The following is a 15,880-nucleotide window of genomic DNA, read 5'->3' as shown; positions in this document are numbered from 1 at the left end:
CCCTTTGCCATGTGTTGTTTATAGTGGAGTAAGCATCAATTTATGGTGACTATCTGACCAGATTGACTGATTGACTGAATCTCTGCAGGTACTGGCAAAAAGAAAGGTCTTTATTTTCTCTGAAAGCCTCTTATTCATTGTCATATGGTTATTTACTCATATTGGACATTCCAAGGTATATAGTCTAATTCTTCTCTTTGGTAAATAATATGCACAACTTTTTTTTCCTACTTTTGTAAGCAACCCCATCTATTGCATCTCTTCTGCAAGTACTTTCCAGGTCCTACCATAACTCCTCTCTCTCTCTCTCTCTCTCTCTCTCTCTCTCTCTCTCTCTCTCTCTCTCTCTCTCTCTCTCTCTCCATATATATATATACATATATATATATGTATGTATATATATATAAAGTTATTCATATATATGAATAACTTTGTTTTCACAGCAACTTTCATATAATTGCCAAAAAAAAAATCTTCCTCTCCATGCCAATATTGAAATTTCAGGCTCATTGTTGTGGGTATGGATAAAACACCTTCAGTAATAAGCAGTCATTTTGCTGTGAGAGAGAGTAACTGGCATGTTTAAAATGACTTTATTTCATCAATAAAGAAGGGTTCTGTCTTTATGTGCTTGTTAATCCATGTTTGTTTATTTTGGTTTACTTATTTCTTTATGTATTGGTTTGTTGAATGTAGGTAATTATTTCTGTTTGCCTGTTTGTTCATTCATTCATCTATGTATTCACTTATTTATTTCACTAATGTGTTTCTTGTCTAGGGTAGGTGAAATTCACCCTGGTAGAATAAAAAGAATATTGGATATCAGAAAACCTGGGTTTATTTCCTGCTTTTCCCACATTTTGACTGACACTTGGCAAGTGACATCTCTGAGCATCAGATGCCTCACTTATAAAATAGGAATAATAATAATTGATTTAACAGCTTCAGAGCATAAGGATTAACTATGATAAGAAAACAAATTAAGTGCTTCATAAGCCTAATACATTGTTAGTGTGAATCATTACAAACATTATAATACTCCAGTGTTTCCCCCATCAGTAAATCCAAATAAGTCAGATTTTATTTATTCAAATTTTACTTTTATTTTTTAATATCCATTATTACATTTTAGACTGTTTCCAGTATATTTTCAGTCACAAATCCCCTTATGATTCTTTTCTTTGTTTCTTAAGAAGCTCTAATCCTCTCCCTTTATCTCCAGTACTATAAGCTTATTATCTACTCTGATCTTTATCTGGGGTAGTTTTTTTTTTTCTTTCTCTCCTTATTTCTACCACTTTTTCTAGGTATATTTGCTTTCAACTGGCATTATACAATATCAAGCTGTATTAATGGTACTAATTTATTTAAAAGAGTCAAAAATCTATCTTTTTTGCTGGGTAGCTTGGCTGTTGAAAGCATCATTATCTGAGTAATTAATTATGGTACATTTGTGAGGTGGAAACTAACTTTTAAACCAACAAAGAGAAGAAATTTTAGGATAGTGTGTTGTTGTTTTCCCATATGACAAAATGTTATCACCTTGATTCTGAATGTTGCTAACATAATCTCATATGTTGATCATATTCATGTATCTTTGCATCCTTATTTGTTAATTTGTATGATTTAATTACTGTTAAAAATAATAGTTACTAGCATATACATATTGCTTTAAAGCTTGCAAAAAATTTTTCTAATGTCCTTTTTATCCTCACAATACTCAGAGCCAACAGCTATTTTATTCTCATTTTACAGATGAGTAAACTAACGCAAACAGAGATTAAGTTACTTTTCCCACTTTTACACAACTAATAAGCATTTACAATTGGATTTAAACTTGGTTCTTTCTGACCTCCAATCCAGTGTTCTATCCACTGTAATATCTAGCTGCATACTGAACCACCTAGCTGCCTTTTGGTTTATCTAATAGATTATAACATTAAGACCCTGTTATTTTTGTAATATTCCCTTCACTTTACTCCAAATGTATACTTCAAGAATCTAATACTTGTCAGGTGGTATGAATTATTTACCTGGCACAGGAATAGGAAGATTGAATCTAAAGTAAGAAATACATAGATTCTATTTAGAAAGGTCGTTAGAGGACATCAGTTCTACTATCCTCATTTCACAAAAGAGGAACCTGTGGCAGAAAAGGGTTTAATAATTTGCATAGGCTCATATAATTAAAAGTGATTGAGGCAGGATTTGAACTCAGATCTTCTTGAATTCAGGTACAACAATTTTCACTATGCCACTTAGCAGGCATAATAGGAAAATAGGCAAAATTTTTAGACATTAAATTCCCTGCCCATCTGTACTGGCAAGAAAAAATAGCTTCTTTTGCAATTATATAATTTGATTATATTATATATAATCAACATATATAATGCCTCTGAATTGTGTGTGTGTGTGTTTGTCCTTCATTGCTGAAGAAGATCATGCCATCAGAAAAATAATGACATGACATGCACTTGATTTTATTTTGAGCGACGGAGAACTGTGCAGGTCACCAGCCTCACTTCCCCTCCAAAGCCATCTGAATACAGTGACCAAATATTCATCACGACAACTTGAGATGACCTAAGATGAGGTAATTGGGGTGAAGTGACTTGCCCAAGGTCACAGAGCTAGTGAGTACCAAGTATCTGAGGTGAGATTTGAACTCAGGTCATCCTGACTGGTGCTTTATCCACTGCACCACTGAATAATGTGACTAAGGAGGACTATTCCCACCAATTGCAGGGCGTGGGAAGATTTGAAAGAAGGCCCACACCTTTTGTTAATGAGGCACTCATTCTCGAGGGTTGTGATGCACTCTGACTCTAAAAAGTGTATATCTTTTTAAATAGTTTTTTGTTTTATCTTTTTTTGCTTTGTTTTTCATTTTCATATTTATTTATTTAATTTTAATTTTCAACATTCATTTCCACAAAATTTTTAGTTCCAAATTTTCTCCCCATCACTCCCCTCCTCCAACCCCAAAATATCTTGCATTCTGAATACCCCTTCCCCAATCTACCTCAATATATTCCTCTCTCACCCCTTAATTTTATTTTTTTCAGACATCATTTCTTCCTATTCAGCTCACCTGTTGCCCTCTGTGTGTGTGTGTGTTTATTTGTGGGGGCATTTGGGGGCGTAATCCCTCCAACTACTCAAACAGAGAAAAGCTTCAAGAGTTACAAATATTATCTTTTCATGTAGGATTGTAAACAGTTCAACTTTAGTAAGTCCCTTATGATTTCTCTTTCCTATTTACCTTTTCATGCTTCTCTTGATTTTTGAGTTTGAAAATCAAATTTTTTATTCAACTCTGGTCTTTTGAACGTGAAAGCTTGAAAGCTATCATTGAATGACCATTTTTTCCCCTGAAGTGTTATACTCAGTTTTGCTGAGTAGGTGATTCTTGGTTTTAATTCTCATTACTTTGACTTCTGGAATATCATATTCCAAGGAATGGGATTCCTTAATGTAGAAACTGTTAGATCTTGTGTTACCCTGATTGTATTTTCACGATACTTGAATTGTTTCTTTTTTAGGAGCTTGCAGTATTTTCTCCTTGATCTGAGAACTCTGGAATTTGACTACAATATTCCTAGGAGTTTCTCTTTTTGGATCTCCTTTAGGAGGTGATCCATGGATTCTTTCAGTATTTATTTTACCCTCTAGTTCTAGAATATCAGGGTCATTTCCTTGACAATTTAATGAAAGATGATGTCTAGGCTCTTTTTTGATTGTGGCTTTCAGATAGTCCCATAATTTTTAAATTGTCTCTCTTGGATCTATTTTCCAGGTCAGTTGTATTTCCAATGGGAAATTTCACATTACCTTCTATCTTTTTTGGTTTTGCTTTGTAATTTCTTGGTTTCTCATAAAGTCATTACATTCCATTTGCTCCTTTCTAATTTTTAAAGAACCATTTCCTTCAGTGAGCTTTTGAACCTCTTTTTCCATCTGGCTTGTTCTGCTTTTTAAAGAGTTCTTCTCTTCATTGACTTTTTGGACCAACTGAGTTAGCCTATTTTTAAAGGTGCTGTTTACTTCAGCATTTTTTGGGGTCTCCTTTAGTAAGCTATTGACTTGCTTTTCATGATGTTCTTGCATGGCTCTCCTGTCTCTTCCCAATTTGTCCTCCACCTCTCTTGATTTTCAAAATCCTTTTTGAGCTCTTCCATGGCCTGAGACCACTGCATGTTTATTTTGGAGTTTTGGATGCACAAGCCTTGACTTTTAGTTCTTGCTCTGATGGCATATATTGTTCTTCCTCACTAGAAAGAATGGAAGAAAATATCTGTTCACCAAGTAAGGAACCTTCTATACTTTTATGTTTTTCTCTTCTTTGGGAATTTTCTCAGCCAATTACTTGACTTTTGAATCCTTTGTCAAGAGAATGGTATATTCTTGATACCTGTAAATTCTTAGTTCCTTTAAGGTGGCACAATCAAGGAAGAGGAGTTTATTCCTCTCCTTGTCTGTGCTCTGTTCTGGAAGCTATCACAAACATTTCTACCCAGAATCTGGGAGTAGAATTCCATCTTCAGAGCCTCCACCAGCTCCACCATGCCAGCCAGCAACCCTCACCCCAGAGTCACCACTCAGGACTGAGATCTAGATCAGCAGCTCAATTTCCCCAGGGTCTTTAAGCAGAGGACTCCAAAAATGGATGCTGCTTCTGCAGTTGCTCCTGCTGATGGGGCCAGACTGTGTTCCCTTCTCCCCTAGGTGAAAGAGCTTTCTCACTGACCTTTGAAGCTGTCTTTGGCATTAGTGGACTGAGCAATCAGGGAACCACAACTGCTACCTGGGATTCCTTGCTCCAGTCTCCTCCAGTTCTGTCCCTCCTGCAGTGTGTGGCCAAGGCTGGACTGTGTTCCACGCCTGGTGCGATAGACGATTCCTATCAACCTTCCTGTCTGTCTAGGGCTGGAAATTTCTTTACTCTGCCGTTTTGTGGCTCCTGCTACTCTTAAATTTGTTTAGAGTCATTTTTCAAAGGTATTATATGGGCTATGATGGGGAACTTCTAAAGGACAGTCCTTTTACTCTGCCATCTTGGCTCCAACCCCTAAAAAGTGTATAAAGGCTCTGAAGGTGAGAATTTACTTTGGGGCTCAGTTTTTGTAAGAAAGTTTGAGTGCCAGGAACACTCTGTGAAGTCACTTTAAGGGACCCCTTGGGTGTGAGAACCCAGATGTCTTGTTTACCTCTCTGGTAACTATGGTCAGACAATTGGACCTGTCTGATTTCTCATGTATGTATTGATTACAGTCAGGCAGGGGACACCTTGTCTCTTGATTTTTGATTTCTCTGTAGTTTCTTTGAAATTCATGGTGCTGACTCCCCAGAATTCAGTGAATGATATACGTGGTTGGTTAAAGGAATGATACATGTGCTTCATTAAAGTAATTGTTAACCCCTCAAAACTTGCCTTTCCTTTTATGATTGCAGATCTAAGAAACTGTGAAACCAAGCTCCCTGTGTATGTTGGGTTGCTTACTGTTACCCCATCTGATAGATCACTGACCATTAATTGTTGAGCATACTATTGGATACAGAATGGTGACATTCAATGATAAGAGTAGATGGAATGGTGAAGAGAGTGCCACGCCTGATGTCAAGAAAATTTATTGTGAGTTCAAATCTAGTCTCAGACAGTAGATGTGTGACTCTGGACAAGTCACTCAACCCTCTTTCCCTCAGTTTCCTCATTTGTAAAAATGAGCTAGAGAAAGAAATGTTAAAGCATCCCAATATCTCTGCCAAGAAGACCCCAAATACAGTCGTGAAAAGTACATTCGGTTATCCAAATGTATGTCTTCTCATTTTTATCTAGAAACCAGTAAGTTGGAAGTTTCTTGCCTGATTAGAAAACTACTTGCTGAAGTGAAATCAACAATGATAGTTAAGTGCTTACCATGTGCCAGGCACTGTGATAAGTGCGAAGAGTATGAAGAGAGTGTGTGTGTGTGCACGTGTGTGTATGGAGAGAGTCTCTTTTCTCAAGAAACTCTAACTCTAACAGAAGAGGCAACATGAAAATAGATTCATAAAATCAGACACACAGCTTGAATTAGAGATAAATTCAAATGGAAAGCATTAGGATTAATGCACTAGTTTGGCAGAGATTAACTATGGAGAAGTGGGTAAAAGAATCTTTATTCCACAATAAGTTCTGAGTCTTGATACCAGCTCTCAAAGAAATAATATTTATAGAAATACTGTCTTTTTCCTAAATTGCACTGAATCAGTACACCTTATATCTCTTACAGCTCAGCCCTTTGGAAGGATTCTTACTATTATCTCTCTATAACTATATCATTACATACAACTATATTTATATCCAATATTTTTTAGATATGTCACAGAATCTACCAAAATATTAAAAGTACAGGTGCAGCAAATCACCCTAACAGAGGGACAGAAGATAATGTATGTTAGGTAAGGCAAGATGCCAACAATACCTTGAAAATTTTGTTCATTCGGATCCTGATGGGATCAACAAAGAACCCTGACACTGAGAATCTTGGAAATCACAATTCTTCCAGCCAGATGCCCTCAAAAATCATTCTAGGAATTCTAGGTGATATAGTCTGGCAACTACTCCTACAGTTACTAAAGCCTCAGCTACTAAACTTCCCCCCACCCCCCACCAAAACAAAATAATATCCTTTGACCAATATCCTTAGCACTGGGAAATGGTTCAGTGTAAAAAAATGGATAAAATTATGTCAGTGAAAATGTCATTAAAGGGGGCGGAGCCAAGATGGCGGAGTAGAAACATGCACATACACATAGCTCCGAACCCACAACCCACAGAACGGCTTGAGGGGACCAACCCACGGTGAATTCTGCACCCAGACGCCACGGAATATTGCAGCAAGGGAGATTTCTGTTCTGGAGAGACCTGCAAACCTCTCGCGGGGGGTCCTTCGCGCTGTGGACTGGGCACCAGGACTGGGAGCTGAGTGCAGCCCTGCAGCGGCCGTGACACCATGAGGAAAAGATCTGAACGGGCTACAGGGACGAGATATCCTGCGGCCACGAGGGTCCCTCCACCCACAGAGGGTCCTGCAAACCTCTCCCAAAAGGTCCGTCGCGCTGCAGACGCAGAGCCCAGCCCGGACCTGCGGCGGCAGCAGCTCCAAGAGGTACAGATCCGAGCAGGCTTTAGGGAAGGGATCTCCAGCGGCGGCACAAGCCCCCCCACCCACAGGTGACGAGGGTCGGTGAGAGTCTCTTTGGCAGGTCGAGAGGGGAGTGGGGTGCCCCCATGGCTCAGGTCCCCCCCCCCCGGGAGATAGAAGCTGAGAGGCGGCTGCAGACAGGGGCTCCCCAAGTGGGCGGGAGCCTGGATCCATTGTGGAAGGTCTGTGCATAAACCCCCTGAGGGAACTGGGCCTGAGAGGCGGCCCTACCCCGACCTGACCATCTGAACTTAATTCTCACACTGATTAGCAGCCCTGCCCCCGCCAAAAGCCCTAGGGTGGGAAGTAGCATTTGAATCTCAGTCCCCAAACGCTGGCTGGGAGGACCAGGAGGCGAGGTGGGTGTGAGGAGAATATTCAGAGGTCAAGCCACTGGCTGGGGAGAATGCCCAGAAAAGGGAAAAGAAATAAAACTATTGAAGGGTACTTTCTTGGAGAAAAGACACGTCCTTGCTTCCTTTCTGACGAGGAAGAACAATGCTTACCATCAGGCAAAGACACAGAAATCAAGGATTCTGTGTCCCAGCCCACCCAATGGGCTCAGGCCATGGAAGAACTCAAAAAGAATTTTGAAAGTCAAGTTGGAGAGGTGGAGGAAAAACTGGGAAGAGAAATGAGAGGGATGAAAGAGAAGCATGAAAGGCAGATCAGCTCCCTGCTAAAGGAGAACCAAAAAAATGTTGAAAAAATTAACACCTTGAAAACTAGCCTAACTCAATTGGCTAAAGAGGTTCAAAAGGCCAATGAGGAGAAGAATGCTTTCAAAAGCAGAATTAGCCAAATGGAAAAGGAGATTCAAAAGCTCACTGAAGAAAATAGATCTTTCAAAACTGGAATGGTACAGATGGATGCTAAGGACTTTATGAGAAAGACAGATATCACAGAACATAGCGTGAAGATTCGAAAAATGGAAGATAATGTGAAATATCTTATTGGAAAAGCAACTGACCTGGAAAATAGATTCAGGAGAGACAATGTAAAAATTCTGGGACTACCTGAAAACCTTGATCAAGAGACGAGCCTAGACATCATCTTCCATGAAATTATCAAGGAAAACTGCCCTGAGATTCTAGAACCAGAGGGCAAAATAAATATTCAAGGAATCCGCAGAACACCACATGAAAGAGATCCAAAAAGAGAAACTCCTAGGAACACTGTGGCCAAATTCCAGAGTTCCCAGGTCAAGGAGAAAATATTGCAAGCAGCTAGAAAGAAACAATTCAAGTATTGTGGAAATACAATCAGGATAACACAAGATCTAGCACCCTCTACATTAAGGGATCGAAGGGAATGGAATAGGATATTCCAGAAGTCAAAGGAACTAGGACTAAAACCAAGAATCACCTACCCAGCAAAACTGAGTATAATACTTCAGGAGAAAAAAATGGTCTTTCAATGAAATAGAGGATTTTCAAATTTTCTTGATGAAAAGACCAGAGCTGAAAAGAAAATTTGACTTTCTAACACAAGAATGAAGAGAACCATGAAAAGGTGAACAGCAGAGAGAAGTCATAAGAGACTTACTAAAGTTGAACTGTTTACTTTCCTACATGGAAAGACAATATTTGTAACTCTTGAAAAATTTCAGTATCTGGGTACTGGGTGGGAGTACACACACACACACATGCACACACGCACACATACATAGAGACAGAGTGCACAGAGTGAATTGAAGAGGATGGGATCATATCTTAAAAAAAAAATGAAATCAAGCAGTGAGAGAGAAATATTGGGAGGAGAAAGGGAGAAGTTATATGGGGCAAATTATCTCTCATAAAAGAGGCAAGCAAAAGACTTATTAGTGGTGGGATAAAGAGGGGAGGCAAGAGAAAAACATGAGGTCTACTCTCATCACATTCCACTAAAGGAAAGAATATAATGCACACTCATTTTGATAGGAAAACCTATCTCATAATACAGGTGAGTGGGGGACAAGGGCACAAGCAGGGTGGGAGGGAGGATGGAGGGGAGGGCATGGGGAGGAGAATGCAATACGAGGTCGACACTCATGGGGAGGGAAAGGATCATAAGAGAATAGAAGTAATGGGGGTCAGAATAGGATGGAGGGAAATATAATTAGTCCTATACAACACAACTAGTATGGAAATCTTTTGCAAAACTACACAGATTTGGCCTATATTGAATTGCTTGCCTTCCAAAGGGAAGGGGTGGGGAGGGAGGGAGCTAAAGAAGTTGGAACTCAAAGTGTTAGGATCAAATGTAATGTTCTTACCACTGGGAAATAAGAAATACAGGTTAAGGGGTCAAGAAAGCTATCTGGCCCTACAGGACAAAAGAGAAGATGGAGACCAGGGCAGAGAGGGAGGATAGAAGAGAGAGCAGATTGGTCACAGGGGCAATTAGAATGCTTGGGTTTGGGGGGGGAGGGGATAAAAGGGGAGTAAATTTGTAACCCAAAATGTTGTGAAAATAAATGTTAAAGTTAAATTAAAAAAAAAAAGAAAATGTCATTAAAGAAAGATTATTATTATCTGCTTTGTTAATTAAGGACCATTAGGCATTCCATCTGACTTGCAACTGAGACCAATCCAATCCAATCAATATTTATTAAACATTCATAAGTGTAAGATTTCATGATAAGCACCAGGAATACAATTAACAGAAATTCTGTGCCCTCAATGAGCTTACCATGTGAAGGGGGGCCCATGGAAGCAGGAAAGCAGGGGGGAGGGATAGGACAACACATGATAATTTGTGTGGGAATGTCTTGTTCTGTGAAGTTGAAACTAGACAGGGTTGCAGATGTAAAGTGGAGTGATAGGAGAGTCCAGTTTCATCTCATCATGAAGAGGGAAGAGGCTGAAAGAGGTAAAATCAGCTGAGACTTGAACTGGCAGCATGCTGGTAAGTTTAGAAATAATGATCTTATTGTGGGAAGGTCATCTAATTTTATGGAGTTGAAACCAAGCAGAGCAATATACACAAAGTGGAGATTTTAAAGTTTTCTTCTTATAAATATGAATTGTATGTATTTTAAATATTGAGAATGTGTTTAAAAATGTAAAAATATTGCATTACTTTTGTTTTTTAGTGTTCACTAAGATGGAACCTAGTCTATTTTTATCTTGAAATTTGTATGTTGGAAGCATCTCACTTGATTAGGGAACTACTAAGCAAAGACAAGTGAAAATCCTTTCATACATGTTATCTCCTCCAATAGAACATAAACTTCTTGAGAACAGAGACTATTTTTCTAATTGTATCTCCAGGTCTTTTCACAATAGTTTACACATGAAAAGTGCTTAATAAGTGCTTTTCTTGTACATTCATTCATAAATAATTATACAATATCCAGATAGACAACCATAACTCAACCTTTCTTATCTAAGAAATTATTTGGGATAGAAATATAGGAAAGACAAGTATTATAGTCCAAATGAAGAAGGCATAGTCATGAGCATTCAATTACTCTACTGTTCCACTAAACGAACTCTTAAATATATCTCCAATGAGGGAGAACTCTGAAAGAAAGTTTAAATATTTTGGAACTTGGTTCAAAGTTGAGGATCTGATACTTATTACCTATATTGCCACAGGTAGTTCATTTAACCTCTCTGAAATTCGGTTTCCTCATGGTCAAAATGAAGGTGTTTTACTCAATGGTTAATAAATTCCATTCCAGCTGTAAATCTATAATACCCAATTCTATATTTAACCTATATTTGGAAATATAACAAGGAAAGTACTTTTCTAAATCTCTTGTTCTTTCTTCTGAAATGTCAAGCTAATATTCATACTTTTGTTGTCTACCTCAAAATAAATGAACCTAATAAAAATGAAGTCAGAATGATGTGGGGGGGGAGGTCTCTAATAGGAGATGTTCAAAATTAAGCATTGTCTTACAGTACCCTCAAATTATAGTGCATAGGCTAAAATTTGATTTTTCTTTAACTGTAGGAAAAGATGGAGATATGAGCTAATCAATATGCTCCCTAGGGCTCTGAGATTAACATCTGATTGGTAGAGGATTGTGAACAAGAGGAGAGACTTAAAATAAATCACATTATCAAGTTGGAAACAGGATATAAAAGGGCAGAGCTTCATTGGCTTTAGGGCAGATCTTAAAGTTAACAATGTATGTCAGCTTCCAAGTTAGATCTAAGCACCAATAATAACTTCCCACCAATTGAACACATACCTGATACTATTTTTTTTTAATTTACTGTGTGGACAGTTAATAAGAAAGAAACCACCTCATGAATTAGTGCATTAATAAGGCATAATATAGTTTTCCAAGTTTATTTTCATTGACAAAGGTTTAGAATTACCTCCCAAATGCATGCAACCTAGTTTAGTTCTTGCATTTTGGTGAAGATTTAAATAATTCTACTTTTATTTAGAATTCTATTTTATATTTCACTTTATTTCTTTTGGAGATGAAATGGTAGGGTTTTTTAATTTCAGATTTAACTGTAAGCAATTAGCACCAACTTCATGGTCATCATCACATTATTACTAAAATTAATTTCCATAAGCATCTATGTTAATCTCATAACATAGCTTTTATTTAATACTACTTGTCCTTTGCCTGTACTTAATGAATTATTTAATAATGTTATGGCAAGTAAAATAGGATCTTTTGCTATTTTTGTTTTATTATAGTCAAGAAGTATAATGTCTCTATTTGAATGTGACTGAGGAGGATCTCTCCCATCCACTGTCAGGCCTGGAAAGATAGGAGGCAGAAATTCAGGCTAGATCTTTGTTTATGGTGCAGTTCATACAAAGGAACTGAAACAAGAGATAGGATATGTATTATCAGGAATAGCAAATACTCCACTTTTATTAGACTATAAATGGCATGAAGGCAAGTAACTCAGGATCAGTTTAGAAAGATGGGTTAAGTTGGATTTTGAAGAGCTTTAAAATTTAAATTGAATTAGATTTTTTATCCTAGAGACAATAGGGAGTCACTGAAGGTTCATGAGCAAGGAAGTCGTATAATCATATCTATGTTTAGGGAATATAAATTTGTCAGCATCTCTGTGACAGATATTTATGTGGGATGATAATACTCTCCAGCACTTGGGGCAAATAATCTAGAGAAGATATATGGAAGGAGCAGAACACATATCAAATAAGATAAGCAGAAATGGGTATGTTCCAATTTGCATTTGGAGAGGGAACCACAGGTCCATCAAGTAAAGTGATAATCTGGTGAACTGCAAACAATGAAGTACAATTCTATGCTGGAAAGAGAAAAAAGAAATGTCACTATGAGAGATGTCAAAGGTAGCCCTGAAACTCTTGTGCCTTCTGTCCATTAAGAAACAGTATCTCCAGAGTAAAGTAAATCATGCTAACTACCCTTGTGTGGACTCTCATTTTCTCATGTCTAGATTATTGTAATACTCTACTGATTGGTCTCCCTGTCTCAAATCTCTCCTCACTGTAGTCCATCCATTCAAATGTCAACATAATCTTTCTGAGGAGTAGATTGACCAAGCCACCAAGAAACTCCCACATTACCTTCATTTTTGAAACTTTTGGTGTGGTTTTTAAAGCCTTTTATAATCTACTCCCTTCGAATCTTTCCAGTCTTTCATGAATACGATCCCAAGAACCAAGGCTTCTGGTTATTCTTTGCAAAGGACAATTCATCTCCTGACCCTGGGAATTTGCACTAGCTGTCTTCTCCGCATAGAATTTTATTCCACCTCCATTTTCTTGCTTCATTCAATTTTCAAGAAAAGTGAAAAAACCATAGAATCTTTCTATGGGGATAAGGACCAAAACACAAACACCAAAGAGGTTAGAGCTGAGACTGTACTTCCATCTGAAACCTCAGATGGGACTATGAATTTCTCGCAAGCACAACTAGATTACCTGGAACGTCTGAAGAAGGATATAAAAGAAAAACTGGCCAATGATTTTAAAACTATAAAAAAAGAATTCATGGATGAGAACATCACCCTGAAAAAGAAAATTGAAGAAATGGAAAAGCAAGTTCAAAAATTAACTGGAGAGAATAATTCCCTAAAAGGAAGAGCTAATCAAATGGAAAAGGAAACCTAAAACCTAATTGGGAAAATTGATCAGATGGAAAAGGAAACCCAAAACCTAACTGGGAAAATTGGTCAAATAGAAAAAGAAGTACAAAAATTAAATGGAGAAAATAGCTCCTTAAAGGGAAAAATTGGTCAGATGGAAAAGGAGATGGAAAAGCTAACTGAAGAAAACACTACGATGAAGATTAGAATTGGGCAAGTAGAAACTAATGACTCAATGAGGCAACAAGAATCAGTCAAACAAAATCTAAATAATGAAAAGATAGAAGAAAATGTAAAATATTTAATTGGAAAAACAACTGACCTGGAAAATAGATCCAGGAGAGAAAATCTAAGAATTATTGGCCTGCCAGAAACCCATGATGAAGAGAAGAGTCTGGACAATATCTTCCAGGAAATCATCAAGGAAAACTGTCCAGAAGTACTAGACTCAGAGGGCAAAATAGTCATCGAAAGAATCCACCGCTCCCCTCCCGAAAGGGATCCTAAACTCAAAACCCCAAGAAATATAGTTGCCAAATTCCAGAGCTATCAAGTGAAGGAGAAAATACTACAAGCAGCCAGAAAGAAACAATTCAAATATCAAGGACACACAGTCAGGATCACACAGGACCTTGCAGCTTCTACATTAAAATATGGAAAGAATTGGAACCCAATATTCCATAAGGCAAAGGAGTTGGGACTTCAACCAAGGATCAACTACCCAGCAAAGTTCAGCATAACATTTCAGGCAAGGAGAAAGTCATTCAACGAAATAAGGGATTCCAGAGCTTCCTGACCAAAACACCAGAACTCAATAGACAATTTGATCTTCAAATGCAGGTCTCCAGAGAATCATAAAAAGGTAAACAGAGGGGAAAAAACAAAAACAAAAACTTGCTACTCAATTAGGGCAAACTGTTTACCTCCCTATAAGGGAAGATGATACCTGTTAATCTTGAGAACTGTGCAGCTATTATGATAAAAGGGATATATGTAGAGGGAACGGGCATAAAGTAAATGATGTCTTGTCAAAAATATGATTTAAGTATGAGAAGGGAATGTAATAGGAGGTGTGGAAAGGGGGAAGCAGAAAATGGCAAATTATATCACAGGAAGAAGTACAAAACTATAGTAGAGGGAAGGAGGGGAGGGAGATGAGCATTGTTTGAGAGGTACTCTCATCTGATTTGTTCAAAGGAGGGAACAATAATCTTAAGTAGATAAGCCTAACTAGCTCTATAGGTAGCAGGAGGGGAAGGGGGAAGAAAGGGGAGGGTGGCTAAAAGGGAGGAAAGAAGCAATAAGAGTAAAGGGGACTAAAAGGGAGGGGGGTCAAAAGAAGGAGGGGAAGGCTGCAGGAGGAGGGGGAGAAAAGTGAATACTATTGAGGAGGGGAAGGGAGACGGGAGAGCTAAAAGCACAAATGGTGGGAAAGAGGTTGGAGAGAAATATACAGATTGTAATCATAACTGTGAATGTGAATGGAATGAACTCTCCCATAAAACGGAATCGGATAGCAGAATGGATTAAAAGCCATAATCCAACAATATGCTGCTTACAAGAAACACATTTGAAACGGGGGGATACACATAGGATAAAGGTCAAAGGATGGAGCAGAATATATTGTGCTTCAGCTCATGTAAGAAAGGCAGGAGTAGCAATCCTAATCTCAGACAAAGCAAAAGCAGAAATAGATCTAATCAAAAGGGATAAGGATGGAAACTATATCCTGCTAAAAGGCACCATAGACAATGAAGCAATATCATTACTAAACATGTATGCTCCAAGTGGTATAGCATCCAGATTCTTAGAGGAGAGGTTGGGGGAGTTGAAGGAAGAAATTGATAGCAAAACTATACTAGTGGGGGACCTCAACCTCCCCCTCTCTGAACTCGATAAATCCAACCTCAAAATAAACAAGAAAGAGGTTAAGGAGGTAAATAAAACTCTGGATAAGGTAGATATGGTAGATCTTTGGAGAAAATTAAATGGGAATAGAAAGGAATATACTTTTTTCTCAGCGGTACATGGAACATTTACAAAAATTGACCATGTACTAGGACATAAAAATCTCACAATCCAGTGCAGAAAGGTAGAGATAATCAATGCATCCTTTTCAGATCATAATGCATTAAAAATTACATGTAATAAAAGGCCATGGAAAGAGAAACCAAAAATCAATTGGAAACTAAATAATCTAATTCTAAAGAAGGGTTGGGTTAAAGAAGAAATCATAGAAACAATCAAAAATTTCATTCGAGAGAATGACAATAGTGAAACAACATACCAAAACTTATGGGATACTGCAAAAGCAGTTATTAGGGGAAGTTTTATATCTCTGAATGCTTACATAAATAAAATAGAGAAAGAGGAGATCAATGACTTAGGCTTGCAGTTGAAAAAGCTAGAAAAAGAACAAATTGAAAATCCCCAAGTAAATACCAAATTAGAAATACTGAAAATCAAAGGAGAGATTAATAAAATTGAAATTAAGAAAACTATTGAATTAATAAATAAAACCAATAGTTGGTTTTATGAAAAAACTAATAAAATTGATAAACCTTTGGTCAATCTGATTAAAAAAAAGAAAGAAGAAAACCAAATTACTAATATTAAAAATGAAAGGGGTGAACTCACCTCCAATGAGGAGGAAATTAAAAC

The sequence above is a fragment of the Notamacropus eugenii genome, chromosome 7 (genome assembly GCF_028372415.1).
Source record: "Notamacropus eugenii isolate mMacEug1 chromosome 7, mMacEug1.pri_v2, whole genome shotgun sequence".
Taxonomy (NCBI): Eukaryota; Metazoa; Chordata; class Mammalia; order Diprotodontia; family Macropodidae; genus Notamacropus; species Notamacropus eugenii.
This window is presented reverse-complemented; position numbering follows the sequence as displayed.